Here is a 22,671-nt window from a genome sequence, read left to right on the forward strand (position 1 = left end):
AACCACCTGTCACTATCACGCAGTGTCTTTCAGGGATGCTCTTCTTCCATTTTGGATCTTGTCACCAATGAACCCCTGATAAGCTTCCGAAGAATCACAGAGTTCCTTGAAGTGCCATTTGAAAACTACGGTCAAGGAACAAAAGAAATATTGTACTGTGTGTGGTGTCCCCTCCCCTACCATACTTGAAAACGCATCATGTTTTCAAACATTATAATAATAATAATAATAATAATAATAATAATAATAATAATAACCTCGATAATGCCTCCTTTCTTCCATTTGGCCACTTGCAACTGAAACCCCGACGCATGTTTGCACCCCTCTTGAGGCACACAATGAGTCTGCAAACTCATTCGGAGAAATGTGAAAATCTTTGGCTAGAGAATAAAAAAGCCCAGAGTGCTTTGATTGGAACTAATGGAGCAGCATGTGTCGCTTAAAGCTTTTTTCAAGCTATCTGCCGATCTCACGAAGCACGGCTGCAATACACACACACACATAGATATATTCAGCTCACAATTTTCAAGGTCATTTTCGCGATCTGGCGTAAGAGCAGGAAACATATTATGTTTTATTAAAAGCTATGAAATGAAGGAAAAACAAGGACCGTATGATCCCTCTTTATGCATATTCCTGGCCCACAGGTTAAGAACTCCTGGTCCGATGCTATTAACTTTTGATTTGGCTGCATATCTTACTATCTTTATAGTAAGAAACCCCAGCAAGACAGAAATATAGCATGCACAGCATGTATTCTGTACTGTATAACCTGCCAGTAACAGCTGCCAAGACCAAATGGTGATCTATTAGACTCAGCAAATCATTATTTTTTGACAGCGATTGAATACAATAGTGCAGCTGTTTAGATTTCCCATTTTCAGCAAAGGCATTCATGCATAGCATAAAAAAGCTTCACCTTATACTGAATGTGCACAATCTATACATTGCCATTTTTACCTCTATGGTTTGTTTTTTTAAGTTGATTTAGGTTTGTCACAAAACATATTTCTATTGCCAAATAATAATTTGTAGACCGGTCCCTCAATAAATGTTCAGTTTGTTTCCCTATCTTTACACAGACAAAAGACACTAATATTTTATAACGGCATGTTTATAAACACTTGTACATATTTGGCTTCGGCAGGATTGTTCAAATTGGCATCGGAATAAAACCAAAGATGTAAAGCTACAAAAAAAAAAACCCCACCAGGAATTTGAAAATGTTTCATTTCAGGTAAGAGTAGACTCTGCCAACAAACCTTTATATAAAACGCGATTTGCTGAGTCAAAACGTGGCAGCCAGAGCAATTTCAGGAGCCTGTTTTACCAAGCATACTATTCCATGTTTGTATAATCTGTATTTAATGAGGGCTGGGTATTCTTCACAAAGCCCTAAGCAGTTTGGAACCAGGATATATGAAGAGCCTCCTCTTGCTCTCACATGAACCTCCCATCAGTGCTGCTCTGGGTTCCACCACTACTGAAGGAGGGACCAAGAAAGACTGGGCCTTTTTAGTTGTGGCACCCAGACTCTGAAACTCCCTCCCTGGAGAGGCTCAATTAACCCCTTCTCTTACAATGCATCCATATATTGTTAAGACCTTATATTTATCTATTTTTAAGGCATTGAGCCTGTGCTGACTCCCCCCGCCGCCACCACCACCACTGTTGCAGTAGGGCTGGTCTTGTTAGGACAACCAATCACAAATGTTAACCCTACAGAAACTGCAGTGTAGAGTAAGTAAAGTCTCCTTTTACCCAAACAACATGGATTGTGGAGTGGGGAGGAATCCTACTTTGCTCAGGGATCAACTAATCTGCTGCTGCGGAGGTGGAAAGCCACATGTATTCGTATTCGTCTTCTTCTTCTTCTTCTTCAGCATTATCATCATCAATTCAGTGATATTTGTCTAGAAAAGGAGGTGCCAAACTCACCATAAACACCTCTCCTGTTCTCTTACAATGGCAATGGTACCCACCTGAACTGAAGAAAAATCCCTAACAACAACAACAACAGCAACAGCAACAGCAACAACAAATTTCTTATACCCTGCTCATCTGACTGGGTTGCCCCAGCTAATTTGGGCAACTTCCAACAAAAATATAGAGGGAAAGAAGAAAAAAACCCACCACGCATTAAAAGCTTCCCAAAACAGGACAGGCTTTAAATATCTATGAAAATTTACCGTATATAGCTGATTACAGTTCTATTTTTCTAGAAAAAGAGGTGCTAGAACTTACCATGAACACCTCCCTCATTCTCAATGGTGCCCACCTGAGAGGTGCCGGAACTGAGTTCCAGAGAGTTCCGGCTGGGAAAACCCGTTTTATTAACTCGTTGACATCTGCCGGGAGGGTATCCTGGTTTTTACTTTTTAAAATATGGCAACCCTATTTAAGTTTAAGGTACAGTAAATAAAAATGAGGTCAGGTGATCACACACACACAAATATGAGAGAAAATGTAGAAAACTGATTTATACTTTCAAACAGTGCTTTTTTTATTTCTTTAAAAATGTTTAGGAGTACTCTCATTTTCCTACTCATATTGAAATACTGCCCCTCAATGAGGCCAAACTTAGATTCACAAAATGTTTAGGGGTATGCGTATGCCCAGAAAAAAAAGCACTGCTTTCAAAACTTTTTGGGATACCTAATTGTTCTCCAACTTCACTTCTATAACCAGGAGAAACTTTAGAAATATCATATACTTTTCACATTTGCCCATAGTTATATTACGTGTCTGCAGTTTATATGCCTTTCATGCAACTCCAACATATTAAACGCATAGCATGATGCATACTTTCTCACTTTTCAGGGAAATATAGCACCAATTTAGGTGTGCTGTTGTTGTGCTGCTCAACTTGCAGGTTTCCCATAAGCACTGTGAGAACAGGATTTTGGACTAGATGGGCTATTGGCCTGATCTAGGAGGGTCATCCTAGGCTCTTGTGTGTTTCGTTTGCTGAAGTAGGGATAAAAATTCACAAAAGCTTTAGAAAATGCATAATTGCTACAAGGCCGTAACGCAACATTTTCTACAAAGTGAGGAGATAGTAAACATTACGCTCGGCTACTGAAAAGCAAATTTTGATTACTCCAAGTGATTAGTCTATAAAATTTAAACCTTCCATTTATTAACTTAACACTCTGGCCTTAGTAAAGGCTCGGGGCAAAAACTACTCTGACCTGTACAAAAGTATTGGCTCATAAAACAGCAGATCAATGTTTCTACATTTAGCCAGAGTTTTATGTATGATGCCAAACGCAGTTCATAAATGTCACTTCACAATTTACATTAGTACAAATTATTAGCAAAATGGCATACCCTTGGCACACCTAAAAACACCATATAAGTTGTTCCTTTAATTTACGACTTACTATAAGCTGCCATTAAGCATAATAAATAACCTCCCTGAGTGTGCAGTCGAGAATGCTTGTTTGCTTGGAGGAAAATATTTACAAAGGGGGAAAAAAGCATTTCGAGCTAGTGAAGACTAAAAACAAAAGAACAGATAAATCCCACCCACAGTTCAAACTTTGAATAATGAATGTTAAAGTAGCATAAAACCTGACAGTGGTCTCCTTATTAAAATTCCAGAAATGCTAGAATTAATTTACACTACTCTATTAAACACAATGGAATTGCACATTACTGTAATGTAATAATGAGAATCCAAAGGAAGGATAAGAGCATCTGGGGGGAAATCATGAATGCAATCCCCCCCCCCGCCCATTTTTCTCTGCAACGGTTTTCAGAGATACTCAAGCTCTCACTTTTTAAACTGTTGCAGTAACTTGCCTCTTTGTCAGGGGGAATTACTGTGGAGAAAACATTTAAGTGAATTTTCAGCCATGCATTTAGTTTTTTTTCTGTGCAAACACATTCCTTCTTTGGAACCTAGACACTATTAAGCTCCAATCATATAATCCTTAAGTGAGGCTAAAGCTCTTCAGACCCCCTGAGACCTGTTTGCCGTAAGTGAGGTGGTGTTTTACAACTTTTCAGACATAAATCTTATTTGGTACCAGCTTGAAACTCACTCACTCCAGGCTTTCATGAGTAATGACAATTGCATGAGTCTTCACGTCCTACAGTCTTCTCTGACAGGCCTTGAGGTCTAACAACACACAGCCTTCATTTTATGAAATATCTTGCTAATTACATATTTGCAGATCAGTTTCTACATTGGCTTTTCATTACAGACTTGCTCCACCTTATTGCATAATACAACCAACTTGTATTTGGAAAACCTGCCTTGCAAAGAAATGTTGGGGATGTATAATTGATTACAGCTGGGGGAGATGATACAGTGCATCAAACATTGCCATCCCAGTCACACAAAATACTTCTGCTTTACATTGTGGATTTTTTCTCCTCTCCCCTGCAGCCTCCCTACCACCCTCAAAATCTGCTTCAAATGGCTGAGCGACCATCTGGAGCACATTTTGTGGGCATACTGGGAGAAAGCATCATCAAATGAGTGGAACACTGTTTCAAAGTGTTGGATACATACAACTCAGTACAATTCAGTGATATCACTGGGCCTGATAGTTCAGGATCTGCCATAGATTTCTATTTTTAGAAAACGTGCAGAGAATTGCGGGAGGAATTCGATGAAGTGCTAAGCATATTGCTCTGTCAGGGCAAGGATGTCAGCTTGTCAGACAGAATGATCTCCCCTTTCCTTCGCCCATGCTGTTTTGGGGGTTCCCCAATCCCCACACAGCCAACTGGGGGGCAGGGGCCCACAAGGGGAGGAGAGGGGATGAAAAGTCCCAGCCAGGGCCGTCTTTACCCAGGGGTGCAAGGGGTGCGGGGCACCTGGGCGCTGAATTCTGGGGGGCGCCAGGCGCCTGCCGCTGAATCCACCAAAGCATATTGTATTGAGCTGCTATGTGGCAGTGGGTCAGCAGCACCTTTGACACAACTGATCTTGCGCACAGGCTCCGGAACCTTCCCAAGAGGAACTCGTATATGCACACTCCCAAGGGCCCTCCCGGCTCCTCTAGAAATAAGGTTGCTCCCACAATGAAAGGCTGCCCGAGATGGCTCTCCCATGCATGCGCACAATGCCTGCCCATCTCATCTTTCAGACACCTCCCTACAACCGTAAGCGCATGTGTGGAGTCTTTACACCAACTCCCAATGTGTTCTTTGTCTTCTTCAGAAAAGCAGGTTTTAAACAAAACACACACACACACACACAAACTCCTTTTGGAGCCGGGCAGGCGTGAGCGTTATTTCTCAAATGATAATAGTGACATAAGCATAACAAAAGTTAATTTGGGGGCTAAACTAAATTTTGGGGCGCTGGGCAGATCTTTGTACCCTGGCTAAAGACGGCCCTAGTCCCAACGGCTTCCATTAGTGTGATTCATTAGTTAAATTGGGCCCCTTGAAGTTTGTATGTATACAGAGACAAAACGTGGATAGACATGCTCATTCTGTTGCATGAATTGTGTAGAAGACACATGACTGAGGATATGCAAAAATTCATGAATGAGTGCATGTAGAAAGTTCGTTTTTGTGTGTGGCAAGATATAGAAGTCCAGAGGGCAGCGCCTAGGAGAACTCCATGTGAGCATTTGCTCCATCAAAGCTTTAGAGTAGTCTGGAAGCTCTTATGTTCCCAGGGCCATATCAACCCTGCCAGACTCAACATTTACAACAGGAACACGTATTGGGGGGAAAGTGTTAAAGGGGCTTTCTCCTAGCACCAGACTCCTGGTCCATGTCAGAGAGACCATGGCTGCTTTTAAGAAAGAAAGACAAACCCCAGAAACACTGGGAGATCTGATCACAGATGCCTCATGTCTCATCTAGGTAGGTCCTATATTCCTTACTGAATGTTTGGCTCTATAAAGTTAATATTTTTTTATGAGTTAGGCAGTATTAACCTTCTAGCTTGTGCCTTGTGCATCTTATATTTTGCTTTGAGTAGTATAAATGCCAATTATTGATCATTGCCTCTTGCAGAAATATTCCATCCTCTTCCTAAGAATCTAGCTACAAACCACTCACAAGGAAAGATGTTAATGTGAGAATATATCTAACACTGAGGAATCAGGAGAAACAGCACTAGTTGCTGTTATTGTTGTTCTCCCCTTATTATTATACATCCTATACTGCCTCTTGCCGAAAGAAAAGGAAGCATATTTGCTTTGGAAAAACCCTATGCTTTGAAAGAACGCTGCTCAGCTATTTCTCAGAACTTCTTTGCACCACCTTCTTCTGTAAGTTATCCACCACAATATCTTATATTGATATACAGTGTCACCACATAGCTGCATCCTCCATCTCTACAAAGAGGCAATTTTGCCTCAGGCCTTGCAATGAAGAGGACACTTTCAAAGAATGCTCAAGACTGATCCATCTGTTCAATCAAAGGATTTGAAGACAAGAGATGGCCTAACATTTTCACACCTGGAGAAAGTCAAAATGACACCCCTTTCCTACTTGACTTCAAAAAAACAACAAATGCCCAGAGATGGAAGTACGGATTTGGGAAGCATGGAAACTACAGTGATTTTGTAATTTGTCATGTTTCTGTTTCCTCGTACTTGGTGGTAACGCTGAGTGCAGGCTGGGGACCAATGGCGGACAAACCACCCCAGAGGGCGCACAATGCGTCCCCCACCAGAGGTACCACCCCTTCCCAACACCCCATACACCGTTATCTGTTTGGCTTACCTGCCCTTTCAACCCTCCCAAACTCCAATTCATAATACTGTCATCTGTGCATGCACTGCCATCTGCGCACAAGCAAACATTCAAACCCCTGCTTAACTGTGAAGGGAATGTACTTTAAGATTTTCTTCCAGACTGGAACTGGTTTGCTGGAAAATGCAATAAGCGGCAATATTTTTCAAGAAACAACAGGGCATCACTGCTTCATAGGTAACGTTGCATCTGAACAGATTCAAAAGCCAGTGGTTGGGAGCGCACTGGAGCCAGACTAAAACGGCAATGTGTACACAGCCTGAGTTTGTTCGTTAGAATATTTTGAGGACATTATTCCATCTTTTGTGTGTGTGTTTTGCTTTTCCCAAGCTGAATGCTAATTAATTTGGACGTGAGCCACCAAATCTTGGCTGGCTATTGTGATCTATGCATATAATTCATTTTGAGCCTGTTTTATGTGTGGACTTGCAAGGATATCAGGAACAAGATGAAGGAGCCAGACATGCTATCATGTTTCATTTCACAGAAAAACTGAGGCTAAGCAGCATGTTATAGGAGACACATATATGCATACCCCTGACCATGCCACTGCCCACAACCGCCAACTCTTTCCAGTAGCATGTAGTTGGAATATTTTTTTATGTCATCGTGGTATTAGCATTTCACGTCTCCTGCAAAGCGTCAGTCAGTGAAGTGGAACAGGAGGAAACACTAGCACAATGACGAGTGGCTTACAATAATAAAATACAGCGTGGTTTGGTGGTTAAAGTATCAGACTAAGACAAGGAAGATCCAGGTTTGAATCAGCACTCGTCTCAGGAAGAAGACTGGGTCAAATACAGGTTATTGTCTTACTCCCAGCCATACAGTTGGTCCATTTAACTCACTAATGTCTGAACGTACAGTGGTACCTTGTACAGCAATTTAACATGAATTTTACTATCTAACGAGACCATTGATCCATAAAATGAAAGCAATAAACAATGTACTGCAGTCACACAATCAATCAATCAATCAATCAATCAATCAGTAGCTGAACTGGGTTCCACACCGTCACAAAAACAAAAAAAGAGAGCCGCAAAAACAAAAGTGCAAAATAAATAGACAGACCTCAGTGTAACACTCAAAACGGAAGTGTGGCACTCAAATTGGAAGCATAACACATTCAGCTTCCGAAAAAAGTTTGCAAACAGGAACACTTACTTCCAGGTTTGCAGTGTTTGGGTTCCAAGTACCAAGGCGTTTGAGAATCAAGGTACTAAGTTTGGCTCAACTAAGTTGTACTCAAGTAAACCTACTGGAATTAATAGATCTGATTAGTCATATGGAAAAATGCCCCAATGTATTTAGGAAATACTGAAGGACTCATATAAATAATGGGTGTGTTCTGGAGAAAGTTAGGCTATCGAGATAAGTGTACTATGTTTAATTGTATGGATTTTGTTTTGTTTCTATTGTGCCCCCTATGTGGAAAAATCATATGCCTCTTTCTACTTAAACACTAACGATGAACTGAGAAATCCCACCACTTGTTTCCAATATCAAATATTTCTCAACAAAAATGGTGCCTTTACGCAAGGCATATATATATTGGAAAGGAACTCAATGTTGTTGTTTTCTTTGCTTGGTTGAAGCCAGTTCTGCCTGAGCTTTTCCGTTTAAATCCAAATTAATGATTTCATTTCATCTTGAAATATTTTTGAACTCCGATATGAGATTAAAAAAAAAAGAGGAGGTTACAATGTTGGAGCGAGGTCAGGTAAAGTAACTAAGCTGGCCAATTTTAACATCGCAATTGACAAAATAATGGATGCTTTCAATACACTTAGGGCACTATGAAATCGCTTTCACCCCAAAAGGATGATATCTCTGACCAGCGGAAAGGTGGGGGTGTTGATGGTTAGGTGCTGTTCATTTTACATCTGTGTCTCAGTGAAAGCAGCAGCCCTGTCACTTGTCATTAAATCTGTTTACGTACACATTTTCTCACATCATCATCATTATTACCACCTCTACTACCATCACCTCCCACATGGCGACAGGAAAGCTATTTGAGATGCTGTCAGCAGCCCTACCTGGATAGACAATAAGACACATACACTTTCAATCGTATTTTCCCTTCCACCATTTAAATACTATTCATTAGACATCTATGTGTCTTGCACAAGCCTTTTAAAAGATACAGTGGGATGATACACATGTTGATGTGTTGTTGTTGTTGTTTTTAAAAAATGACAATCAATTAAACCCCCCCAGCACCTTTCTAAATATAATTGAATGTCTTAAATATAAAATATATTCGGGTCATATAGGTGGCAGACTCTCCTGCCAAAATTTTGAATGTATTGATCTTCAGCGTAAACGTTTTAATTATTTCTGACATGCCTGCAGGTATCTAATTATATTAGACAGGATTTCCTCCATTGGGTAAAAACAGATAAAATTTTGAGGAATCCTATTTTTCTGTTGATCAGGTAGACCAACAATACGGCATTCATTAGAAAGCAGAAAAATGGCTTTGTTTCAAAGAGCTGTGCTGCATAAGTATGTGCAACTCTATAATGTCATTTCAAGCAATCGGCAAACTGTAATGACATTAATTGTCACAAGTGCTATATTTCTCTCCCTTTATATTTAACATTTGTTATGGATTGCCCTAATACACTCTCATGCAGTGCCTTCCACTCACATTTGTTGCATACAAAAAACAAATAATATTTTCAGAAGACTTTTTTTTTTAACCCAGGGCATTATTTTCAGGGTGTCTAGCTTTTAAAGGAGATAATGGCACAATTTACAAACTCAGCATGTAAGAGATTCTGAGGCACACATACAACTCTATGCATTGACATGCATTTTTAGGCTCACACTCCTTAGAGAAGGGGTCAGCAACCTAATGCCCATGGGGCACAAACAGCCCACAGGGGTCGTTTAACCGGCGCCCGAGCTGCCCCCAAACCGAGCTGCCCACTTGGTGAGTCCCCACACACTGCGCTAAACCAGCGAAGCGCAGGGACTTGCTTCTGCGGCGCCGGAAATCGCGTCTGCACAGATGCCAGAAATCATGGGCGGGTGCGCGATCTGGCCCACGGAAGGATCTCCACTGGAGTGAACAGGCCCAGGCGAGGTAAACCTTGCTGACCCCTGTCTTAGAGCATTTAAATATACTCCTTAGAGTATTTAAAACAAAAACAAGTTCTTCCATTAAAAAATGGCAGCTTGGCCACCTCAGCAGCAGAACCACACACACAACCCAACCCACAAAATTTCTTCGAAGTTTTTCTGCTCTCCACTAAAGATACAGAAACAACACCTCTTTCATGGAAACGAAAACTAGGGGGTGGGATTTGGAGCAGGGCTAGTTTGAGCCAAGCTGCAGATCTAAAACGATGGGACTATGGTGTCCTGGCAACAAGATCCTGTTTTCTGGGTACTTGGAAGATTTTGGCTATGGCTGGCTGCTGTGGGAATCAGCATACTGGACCAGAGTGGGCTTTGGTCTGATACAGCTGGACACTTATGTGCACAAATGACTTCAAAACAATCCCTCCCCCTGACTCCTCCAAAGTCACTCCATTCTTTCTCAGCCTTGCCCCTACATCCCATCTCCAAACGCTCACTGTCCTCTGCAGCCATCCATTGGGCCGCAGCTGTGTCACTCACTGGATTTAGTATAATGAGGGAGTAAGGTAGGGAAAGGAGAGACAGACAGACAGAGACAGAGAATGCGGACAGGCAGGAGGGAGGCAATAGCGCTGGTAGAGATGTGAGGGAAGGAGGAGCTGAGCTCAGCGCTCACCTCAACAGAGGAAGGAAGGAGAAGAAAGCAAGGCAGAAATAAGGGACAAACTGCGTCCCTTAAAGGTTGCAGCGTTTTTCCTTGAAATAAGGGACAATCCCTTATTATGAGGGACAGGTGGCAACCCTACACTAGGATCAGCCACACTAGGGAGTTCCTAAACTCTGGAAGGCCTCCCACAGGAGTTCTCCATAGTGCAGACAACCCCTTGCCTAAAGCCTTGCCTTCAAGTTGGGTTGCAAAAGAAGAAAGAAAAGTACCAAAGTGCATAGAGTCGCCCACCTGTTAACATGACCCATGGGGATGGGACAGGCGAGGATCTATCCTACCAGCAAGATCCTGTTCATGCTTCAACATGACATGTTTATCAGGATACAGATGAGTAGCTTCAAAAGAGAATAGAGATATTTATCCAAGCTTACAGGTGGTTGTTGTCGTTTTTAAATGCCCAGTGTATAAATAAAAATCATTTTACACAGAAGATGCAAAGCAGACTAAAAAATTACAGGGTTGACCAAACAGTAAAATATTTATTCCACCTGGTGAACTAAATTAGATGGGAAGAGATGAACTTTTTAAAGAACTGATATGCTAGCTAGCCCATTGTCAAACAGCTTTTACTGTCAGAAAGTTTTTCCGTATGTTTAGTCGGAATCTCCTTTCTTGTAACTTGAAGCCATTCGTTCAAATCCTACCCTGCAGAGCAGAATAAACCAAGCACATTCCCTCTTCCATGTGGGCCACACTGGGCTTCATACGCTGGGGCTGATTTTTAGTCCCAGTCTGTCACTGGCAGTGAGACATAAGCTGTGCAGACAAGTCCTATTTCTGTTTCTTTCAGGTCTTTCACTGTGATGTTCTCATGACTATAGCATGAGCACTAACATTATAATGATGCATTCCATAATGGTACTTCACTTAGTTATTACATGATTGTGAAACAGACAGTATACCATACTCGCACTTTACACAACACGTTTTACCTCTACATGCACATTTAATCCAGGCATACAGTTTTTTTTAAGTGTGCATGGATTTTTATAAGAAGACCCATTTGTGGCTATATGCATTGGCCCCGAGTTACTGAAGATCAAGGACAATTTACTACTTTCGTTTGAAAGCTCTGATTAATACATGCAGCCACTATTCTGAGATATTGCAATACAAAACTAGCCTGAGGGCTTTTGTGTTTCTTTAAAGCATCAGACATTAATAGACTAAGTTTACCATTGGGAGCCAGGGCACAAGCCCAAAAACAAAAACTCAGACAAATTTATTTTATAATCGGTGTATCCCAAGTAGAATGCATCATTTCTATGAGATTTTAATGAGAGTCATGATGTGCAGAATACGAAAATAGCATTTCTTTTTCTACTACTGCTCAGTGGAGATCAGTGAATGATTAGTAGTTTTTGCTATAGATACAAAAAATTAAGTCTCAACGATCATGGGACGCAATTGAGACATTTTAAAGTAGAAAAAAAAAATTGTCTAGTACCCTGAAGACTCTTAAAATAATTATAAACAGCTTTCAGTCAAAAGTTTTTTTGTTTTTTTTTAAGCCAGACTTCGTGTTTTTAATGAAATGTGCCTCATATACAATTGCCAAATTTAGCTGCATGGACAGGCAGAGTCCCCCAACCCCAGGCGACACCCGTGCGGAATAATGCCTCAAGACAACGTGCTATGGGATTAAAATTGGCCACAATTTTGTTAAATTTCAGATGTAGGGAGACCTTGGCTCAGGCATTGGGCGTTTATCCTTCCCACTCCCCAGCTGGGGATCTGGAAGACATCAGGGTTATCCAGAGTGTGTGGGGATTGGGCTGGCTCTGGAGAACATAAGTTCAAGCAGAGAGCCCTCCCCCTGTTTCGCTGCCGGAGGGGAGAGCAATGACAACCTCTTGGCATATGGCCAATGCCTCCCCTCAATACCCCTTTAACGGGGAACCCTGGGATCACCGCCGCAAGGGGGGGTCACCGGTTCATGCTCCCCCCATTTAGGAAGATAGACTAAAGGATTCCGCCCAAGGCCTGAAACCACCAAAGTTGTGACGTTTTGCTACGGAAAAGGCAAAACCTGCCAAAGCAGGAAAATTCCTTTCTGGCCCTGACGTAGCAGCGCCCGCGTACCTGTGGAGAACAGGTTAACCTGCAAAAGAAGCCTTAACTGAGGGAGGGCAGGGTGGGAGAAGGTCTGGAGCCAACTGACACTTCACAGGTAGGATTCACCTTCTGTTGTGTGGGCAGGATGGTCCCTCCCCTTACCTGGCCGATCCCCTGGCAACGCCTCCCCAGGCGGGATTGGGCGATTGGCTGAGGTAGGCGGAGACCTCCAGGTATCCAACCTGGGGAGGAAGAAGCCAGCCCAAACTACCAGGAGCTGCACTGGGATCTGGGGGGCTGCGCACGACCACGCAAAAGGCGCCCCCCATTTGATGTGGGGAGCGGTCATTCTCTGTAGATGCACATAATCAGAGGCATGCCTGTGAAAATGGGGCAGTATTTTTTAAAAATCACTTCCTTCTCCTATCCCATCCTACAAAACAGCAAAGGAAAGCCCTAGTCTTTATACTGAAGGACTTTGCTTTTCCTGCTCACAACCAAATCTCTTCTCTTTCCTTTTATATTTTTCCTTCCTGCTGTCTCTGCTTCACTTAAGCTTATCTTACATTGTCTTCTTTCATTTTTCTCACAGTCAAGAATCTGTGCCTTCTACTCCCTCCCTGCCCCAGTATCTATCAAGTCACCTTCATATTTTCCAAGTATTTCAGCTAAACATGTCCTTTACTTCACGCACTGCTGAAAGAACAAGTTGGTTCATGTGTTTTGTTTTGTTTTTTAAAAGAAGAAGAGTTTGGATTTGATGTCCCACTTTTTCACTACCCAAAGGAGTCTCAAAGCGGCTAACAATCTCCTTTCCCTTCCTCCCCCACAACAAACACTCTGTGAGGTGAGTGGGGCTGAGAGATTTCAGAGTGTGACTAGCCCAAGGTCACCCAGCAACTGCATGTGGAGGAAGTGGAGACGCGAACCCGGTTCACCAGATTATGAGTCTACTGCTCTTAACCACTACACCACACTGGCTCTCAGTTGGTTCATGTGTTTAGTTTAGCTGAGAAACTGGACACAACCTTGCATCATGTGGGCCAGAGTACTACAGGCTGTGTTATATCACCAGCAGGTTTTATATGGTTTCATGCGTTTCTCAAATCATCATCAAGGAGTTTCTACATGTTTATTATTATTATTATTATTATTATTATTATTATTATTTCTATATTTCTATACTGTTGAGTTAATTTTAGAAATTCTTCTCAGTGATACAGTGTATGTAAAATCAAAAAGTAAAAACATAAAAAGACAAAGACACATAAGCCTGGCTGGGTTTAGTCTAAAAATCTATGGAATGTGCGCATAGCTAGTCACACAATTCTCTGGCTTCAAGTCAAAGCCTGCATTCATTCATATTCACTCTCCCTCTCTCACACACATGTATACAAATACAGGTACAATATTTAGAAAGGTAAAGGTAAAGGTACCCCTGCCCATACAGGTCAGTCTTGACAGACTCTGGGGTTGTGCGCCCATCTCACTCAAGAGGCCAGGGGCCAGCGCTGTCCGGAGACACTTCCGGGTCACGTGGCCAGCGTGACATCACTGCTCTGGCGAGCCAGAGCCGCACACGGAAACGCCGTTTACCTTCCCGCTGGTAAGCGGTCCCTATTTATCTACTTGCACCCGGAGGTGCTTTCGAACTGCTAGGTTGGCAGGCGCTGGGACCGAGCAGCGGGAGCGCACCCCGCCGCAGGGATTCGAACCGCCGACCTTTCGATCGGCAAGTCCTAGGCGCTGAGGCTTTAACCTGCGTCCCAATATTTAGAAAAGCCTGGATTAATTCCAATGCAGATGAATGAAATGAGCCTAATAAAATATAATGAAACATTAATTATCGTTTACTATAAAAAATAATAATTGACTTGTTCAAAGCTCTGCACCCCAATTAAAAATGATCTTAAGGGCAGTAAAGTATAGTATTCTGTAAAGCAGACATATGAAGCAATTACATTGAGTGACAATATTTGAAAATGCTTATGTGATTTCATTTATTAAAAAATGTACGAATGAAATAGATATGATCACGAAGTATTGGATACACAATTATATCCCTAAACAAACACTGCAAATGATAGATTAAAGGAACCTAACAGAGAAATTTGAGCATTTAAAAGCACTGTAGATCAAATCAGAACACGCCATCCTGTTTATATATACATCTCCTGGGGGTTGGAGATGAGATTCAGGCTTAGATCTCCACCTGCAAAGCTGCACAAACACGCTGACGTCAAAGCACTTTGCTAATTTTAACAAGCAGTTGACTTTCTGTAGAGTCAGTCCATTGGGCCAGTCAGTCTTCTCTACACTTCCTTGCAGCAGCTATCCTGGACATATCAGGAATATGAGATCTTGTGCATGCAAAGCACACGAGCAACCTCTGAACTACAGAACATCCCCTTTCCACTACATTTTGGTCATACAGAATCATGTCATCTATTTGTAAAACTGGTGTAATGGCCATAGTTTGCAAATGTTCTGCAAACTTTTGTTTTGGGCTTCTGGTAACTCACTGAAGCTGTTCTCTGATCAGACAGGAGCGAGACTGACATGGCTAAGCGTTTGCACATGATAGAATCCCAAGAGAGTGGTAGGCCAACCAAGATGGACTTCTTTGTGAACCACCTCCACACAGGTACAAAACTAGCCCAATGGGATGAGGATGGGGGTGACACTTTTTTGAGCCGTTTCGCAAAACAAACTGGTGGCTAGGCTTACTACCAGGCTACCAGAGGAGGAAAGGTTTGGACTTCTGCTCCTTTTTCTCTCCCATTCGAAATGGCTCACCTTCTAAAACTGGTTGCTGATCAGGACTTTAAAGCTACCCTGCAGGTGAGAATATTGCATCTTGAAACATGGAAGCTGACAACTGGCTAAGCTGCCATTAGGCTATATTACATATATTTCTATTACATTATGTCTAGGGAACTTTGGTTGAAGGGCAGATGTATACATCTTTAAAATAAAAACAAGTGAACAAGTGTGCAAAAAAACCACCCTATGGTGTGGAATCCATCTTATCAGTTAAATAGAGCAACATAGTGGAAATTGCAACTAGTTGTCAGGGGCCAGTGAGATATATATATATATAGATGCAAACATGGTAAGTTCATTCGCCCATAGAGGGGTGGCTACATAAAATCAAGCACTTCTGTTTCTTAATGCAGAAATATCCTATTTCCCACTTGGCAGAATGGTACAGGCAACCATTCTGAGATAGCGGGCAATGCTACACAAATGTAAATTCTTCTAACATCTGGCAAGGCTGGCTATCTGCACCAGTAACCACCGCAGTTATTTTCTATGATTATGATTCCTTCCTTGATGTTATCTGTATTCTTTTTATGTTGCCAATGATGTCATCATTTTGCATACTTACAAATTAAGTAGCAAATTACATCATTTCTCCTCCCATGAGCTCTGCTCTTTTAATCTTCTGATATTTCAATGTATCTGCATACTTTTTTAAAAAGCTGGATCAAATAACAGGAAAAACCAAAACCACCAGACTTCACATTAAAAAACTGTATTTTTTTCAAAATCACCATTTTCTAGGACCAGCGATTACCAATGCATTTGAATTGTAAATATAAACCAATCTAGCCATAAGCACGGTAAATTGTCAGAATATTATCAAGTTAAACAAACACTCTCATATTACCTGTCATATGTACATACTGCATTATTCTACAAAATTAGCCAATCAAGACATAGCTGAAATACTCTACTTATGTTTAATAAACTGCTCATTGATGGATGAATCTAGATTAAATGAATTTTTCTTTGCTCCATTGCTATAAATGCCTTATAGCCTCCACAAGAAAGACTTGGGTATACAGTATATGAAAGATAAATATGAAAATCAATTATAAATAAAGAACAACAGAATGTCATTCTGTAGCTAGAAAAATGCACTATGTTTTTAGGAGGGAAGTTGGTGAGCTTATATAGAGAACAAATTATTTGTAGTGCCATTCACAGTGCAATGTTCAAAAGCAAGACCCTTTCCTTACGGAGATGCTTTGAAGGTTTAAAGGATCAAATGGATCGTGTTAGGTTACAGAAGCTTTCAAATAAAGCAAGATGATAGCAGCAATGGGAAATGCTGTCTTTCTGCCAAGATTTGTTGAAGATAAAAACCACATGCTAAATTATTTTCAGGGGAAATCCTCTTCAAATATGGGAAGCCTGGCTGGTGTGTTTTCTACATTAAAAGGAGGTGAGATGAACCTTTCTTGACAAAGGAAGTTAATCTCTACAGTGGAAAAGGATGCAGGCATGGAGGCCCAGTGACAGTCCTGTCAAACCTAGAATTTCTTTGCTGATATATATCCCACATGGCAAACATAGCTTGTCTGTCCTCTCCTCCCTTCATAACAGAGGCTGTTTTCAAAAGTATTGTGGAGGTGATGTTCCTCTTGTACTGAGGCAAACCTCGCACCAGGCATGCAACAGTGTGCCAAGGAGCGTTGCGCCCACGCTCCCTGATCTTTTGCCTTCTTGGCTAGCAAACAGGGTTTTCCCCCTGACCATTTGTCCTCTCACAGATTTGGTTATTAGACATAACACTTGGATGGAGCATGACCGGGGACGCAGACGTAATCAAGTACCGGAGAAAACATTTTAGGGAAACACCTGCTGACACGTGTATTTGCTAATGCTGGAAATGTACTTAGATGGAAATACGTCATGTTCAGGGTGGTTTCACTACTGTTTCCAATTGTTGACTTCTGCTAATAAAAGGAGCCTCTGCAGAGATAGTCAGCAGCTTGTTTGGAGCATGCTTGCCAGTGTGCTTATGCACAGCTCACCTGCACTCAACCTCCCGTCGTCCTTGTTATTCCTACAAGTATAACATACCAAAATACACAGACAATAGATAGAAATCATAGAATTGTTGCATTGGAAGGGGACCACAAGAGTCATCTTAGTCCAACCCCCTGCCCAAAGTGGGGCTCGAACCCCCAACCCTGAGATTAAGAATTTCATGCTCTACTAACTGAGCTATGCTAGACATGGGCCACATTAAACTGAGTTGGTGGCAAAACTGCTAACAGTATGAGTCCACCTAGCCAGCCTTTCCCCTGTTTCTTCCCGGCCTCTGGATGGCTAGCCCTGAGGTAGATGAAGATTATATAGGAACTCACACTCCAGCATGTGATGCTGTGTGTGTGTGTTTGCGCGCGCGCACACACACACAGAGAGAGAGAGAGAGAGAGAGACAGAGACAGAGACAGAGACAGAGAACATGGTCTGTTTGGCCATTTGGACTGGTGAAATTTTCCTTACAAAATCTATTAATATTTTTAAAACAATACATGGCATATATGCTCTTTTGCATAGATGGTATTTAATGCATGTCCTACAACAAAGTCAAGCCACTGATGTTAATGGACACAACTAACTTAGGTTCATAAATTTCAATTGGTCTACTCTGAGTAGGATGTAGTTGAATACAACCCAGAAGCAGAGTAATTGTTTGAAAGACAGCAAGCAGCTTGAGCTCATGGATGCTTATCCATGTTGTTTAGCATTATGTGCAACCAGGCTGCAACAACAGGATTGTATCCCTAACGAATATTATTGTTATTGAGTTTATATCCTACCCTTCTTCCAAAGAGATGCAGTTGGTAAGCATGGCTTTCCCCCCCTCTGTATTATCCACACAACAACCAGTTTAGGCAGAGAGATGGTGACTGGCTCAAGGTCACCCACTGAATTTCATGGAGTGTTTGAACCTGGTCTCCCAGCTCCTTCATCACTCCACAAAGCTACATCTACATATAAATGTATGGAAAGGAACCAGTACAGACAATCCTGTTGCCTCTGTGACTTAAGACCCAGCCTACTTATGGGACATGCGCCAGCTTTATTCCAGAACCTTTATAAGCTTATGCTAAAGGAAAGTGCTCAGTTATGACTCGATCCATCAAATGCAAATGAGATTCCCGGCAACATACCAGGATAGTTCATAGCAGACAGCTGAGTAACAAGTTTACAAAATAAATTTTGTTCTTAGCATAATGCTGCTATTCCAAAGACTCACAAGATGAATGGCTCTTGAGCATTCGCTATTAATTAATCAATTTTTTTCCAATAAAATATTCTATGGGGAAAAGAGAAAGCATTAAGTAAAATAAATACGGGCAACGTGTGGTTGCAAATACAAACAAGTGAACACAGAAATATGAACAAAACATTCACTGTATGCTTAAAGACACAGTAACTTAGATACGAGATTGATTCTTCAACGGCTTGATCATCTGTATTGTTGCTTACTTGGACATTCATTAAGTTTATTGAGGCTCGTTGTGGGGGGGCATGTAGATGCACATGGAGTCACAGCACAGTTTTTTAATTAAGCACTTCAAAACGAAAACCACTTTCCAATACATATTAAATTAAATTTATAATTGAATGATTAAGAGCTCTATGCAAGGAGTAAAGCCTACCAAAAATTAGTTCTGCATAATGTCCAACCCCAAATAACAAACTACACTTTTCTTTTCAATAACTAGATGGGTGGATGTTTTGGACCCTATTTTGGAAGTTATCAGTTGAATATGTCCTGGTCCTTGTGTACTTTTTCTTTAAGCGCTGAACTTCCAAACAATGTATAAATCAATGTGCCTCAAAATTACAGCAACCAGAGAAGGGTGAGCTTTTTGTATACATTTTATTGAAGTATATATGTATGTTCACCTTGCTCTATAGCTGAAGCACATTTTGTAAGCAGCAAGCTATCACTCACCATAATCAATTTACACCTTATATTGTCGGCAAATTTAGTGACACAATAAAACAGAGCAGCACTTCTGCAGATTAATTACATTAAGCACGGCATTAGGCACTGAGGACAGGATGATAACAGCTAATACACCTTTTGTATATAAAGCAATGTGAACAGTGTGTATTTCACAAATATAAAAATGTGCTGAAATGTATGGTAATTATTTAAGTGGTGTCACAATGCCTAAAATAATAAACAAAAGGCAGCATGCATGATCAGGGTACTTCCACTCACAGAGAATTTAAGCATCTGATAAATTAAAAAAATGAGATTCTATGTTTGTACGGTTTATGCCTGCAACTAAAACTTCCACTTTGGTTGTGAGTGTACACAAGGGACTGAAGTAACAAAATACAGTTCTTTTTACAATAAAGGCAAAGGTTGTTCTAAACTCCATTAAATAAACATACTTTAAATGAAAATACTGCCTTGAAGATTCCAAAGCTGCAATGCTTTTTTTGCATATATGTATGGACCATGACGCGGGTGGCGCTGTGGGTTAAACCACAGAGCCTAGGACTTGCCAATCAGAAGGTCGGCGGTTCAAATCCCTGCGACGGGGTGAGCTCCCGTTGCTCGGTCTCTGCTTCTGCCAACCTAGCAGTTCAAAAGCACAGTACAAGTAGATAAAAAGGTACCGCTCCAGCGGGAAGGTAAACAGCGTTTCCGTGCGCTGCTCTGATTCTCCAGAAGCGGCTTAGTCATGCTGGCCACATGACCTGGAAGCTGTACCCTGGCTCCCTTGGCCAATAAAGCGAGATGAGCGCCGCAACCCCAGAGTCGGCCACGACTGGACCTAATGGTCAGGGGTCCCTTTACCTTTACTTTATGCACCATGAAGATTTTGTAACTAAGAAGATCTTGTAACTAAGAAGATCTTGTAACTGTTATGTGAGTGTCTTCAAGGAAAGGAAAGTTACTGGGCTGCATCCCACTAAACTCAATGGGACTTATTTCCAGTTAGTGGATATAGGATTCTGTAAACGAACACAGGAAAGCGTGTGTGCGCGCACACACAAACAGAGCTTCAGTAGCCTTATGATTCAAACCAATCAAAGAGAGAGTCAGGCAACTTTTCTACTTTCTACAACAATAAAAACGCTCTAATCATTTCCATCCTGTTGGTAGTTTTAGCAAAAACCCAGTAAAAACGAAGCATCCAAGAAAAAGTATGTCTATTTGCAAATACCTTTTTAAGACCAGCCTGCTAATGCCATTTACCCCAGAACGGTGACGTCATGCTTGCACTTCTTTAGTAAGGCACAGCAAAGTTATAGGAACCTCTGCCTAAAATACTTAGTAGAGCACTTAACAGCTCACTCATTTGTTGAGTAGCTTTATATTCTTCTTGGGCTGGGCAGAAACAACCGCTTGCAATGCATGAGGAAGGGAGATAAAACTTCCCTGCTGTGCAGATTTAGTCAATTTGCACAGGCTCTCACACAGAAAGCAAATTGAAGTCTCTCATAAAGGCTTCTCTCTCTGCATTGGCAACCCTAACAAATGCATATGAAAATGAGTAAATCAGGCGACTTTGCATTAGAAAGGGGGGAAACTTCCTACTCTGACATCTGCTATCATAATTAAGAACAGATTTCATCACTAAACACTTGCTAGTTATGTCTGCAGTAAAGTAAATACACAGATGTGTTATATTTGCATACAGAAAAACTTGAACCACGTAACCAAAAGAAATTTGCATTTTCTCCTCCTAAAGATCTTAAAGGGTGAAACCATCATTAACACTTTGCATGTGATTCCTCTACTTTTGCTCATTAAGATCAGATTATAAAATATAAAGTACAATCAATAATAGGCAATGAACCTTGAATTACGTAAGGTAATCATTAACCAGAATGTACTCTTCATCCCATGAATGCAATTTTATTTGATCGCCATTTAATTTAATTGCAAACTTCAGAAAATTTATTGCTGTTTTAATTATGCAGATGTTGTTAAGAGGAGCCTATTTATTTCTTGCCCTTTCCTAAAAGCTCAGGATGGATAACTGTTTTAAAACCAAGAACATAAATATAATATCACACTGTAAAAAGTAAAAAAGCAAGTGCTTAAGCAGCTTAATAAATATTAAAGTACGTCAAGCATAGTTGAATTCACTCACATTTGTGGAATCTTACATATTTCAAAGCGCATCTGACAATACCAATAGAAATTCAGTACAGTGATCTAGCCCAGATATCTTCACCATCACATTAACTCACATTTAATAGAAATTTAATATTTTTTTAAAAGTATAACGAGAGAGATTCTTCTTATGTTCTGTACTGCCATTCCCTCCCATTCAATTTTTGTTCCTTTTCCCATATCCTTAACCATCTCTTCCCCACCCCCTCCTCTTATTTGTCTTATCCTTCTGGTACCCTCTTTTCTTGAAAACTGGGGTTTAAATACCTCCCAGATGATAGCTTACTACACTTTCTTTACCTCCTTGCATATATACAACAACATAGAGGAACAACAAACCCCTGCCAGCTGCCAACAGTAATACCAAGGCTTAGGCAATTTATATTGCTTGTATTCAGTTCATATGACCCAAAATCCCTGGGTAAACCAAGGAATGGATCAGGTTCTCCTTAGCAGGAAAGGGTTTCTGCAAGAAGTTGTATCTATTCATCTAGCGTTATTCATGCCCAAAGGAAACTGTCCTGGGGTTCTCAGGAATCTCTCAGGTGCTATTCACCTTCAAGGGTGGACTAGAATAATGTTCCAGACGGGACGCGGGTGGCGCTGTGGGTTAAACCACAGAGCCTAGGATTTGCTGGTCAGAAGGTCGGCGGTTCGAATCCCCGCGACGGGGTGAGCTCCCGTTGCTCGGTCCCTGCTCCTGCCAACCTAGCAGTTCGAAAGCACATCAAAGTGCAAGTAGATAAATAGGTACCGCTCCGGTGGGAAGGTAAACGGTGTTTCCGTGCACTGCTCTGGTTCGCCAGAAGCAGCTTAGTCATGCTGGCTATACACCGGCTCCCTCGGCCACTAAAGCGAGATGAGCGCTGCAACCCCAGAGTCGGTCACAACTGGACCTAATGGTCAGGGGTCCCTTTACCTTTAATGTTCCAGACATAAGCTGTTGAAAGCCTAAGCCTAACCAGGAAGGGATGCGACCGTGAAAGGGATTTACAGAGAAATTCCCCACGCCCATTTCCTGCCCAGCTCAGAACACCAAGCCAAGATGTGGCCCCCACAACTTTCAGGGAGACCTTGGTATAGTGCTGCCCATGGGCCCTCATCCCCAACTCAAATTTATCACCTCAAGGTGGTC

The 22,671-nt window shown here is 41.5% G+C and overlaps 1 protein-coding gene and 1 long non-coding RNA gene across 9 annotated transcripts in view; one reads left to right on the top strand and one right to left on the bottom strand.

Annotated features, from left to right (window-relative positions):
• Positions 1-22,671, bottom strand: part of AFF3 (ALF transcription elongation factor 3) — a 242,227-nt gene that overhangs the window by 150,040 nt on the left and 69,516 nt on the right. The gene's annotated exons all lie outside the window — the stretch shown is intronic.
• Positions 1-22,671, top strand: part of LOC307214445 — a 102,707-nt gene that overhangs the window by 70,559 nt on the left and 9,477 nt on the right. For both annotated transcript variants that reach the window (XR_013838098.1, XR_013838099.1), the window contains exon 2: positions 1,148-1,237. This is a non-coding gene — a long non-coding RNA (uncharacterized lncRNA). The remainder of the gene's footprint in view (positions 1-1,147; positions 1,238-22,671) is intronic.

Source organism: Podarcis cretensis (genome assembly GCF_951804945.1).
Source record: "Podarcis cretensis genome assembly, chromosome: 4".
Taxonomy (NCBI): domain Eukaryota; kingdom Metazoa; phylum Chordata; class Lepidosauria; order Squamata; family Lacertidae; genus Podarcis; species Podarcis cretensis.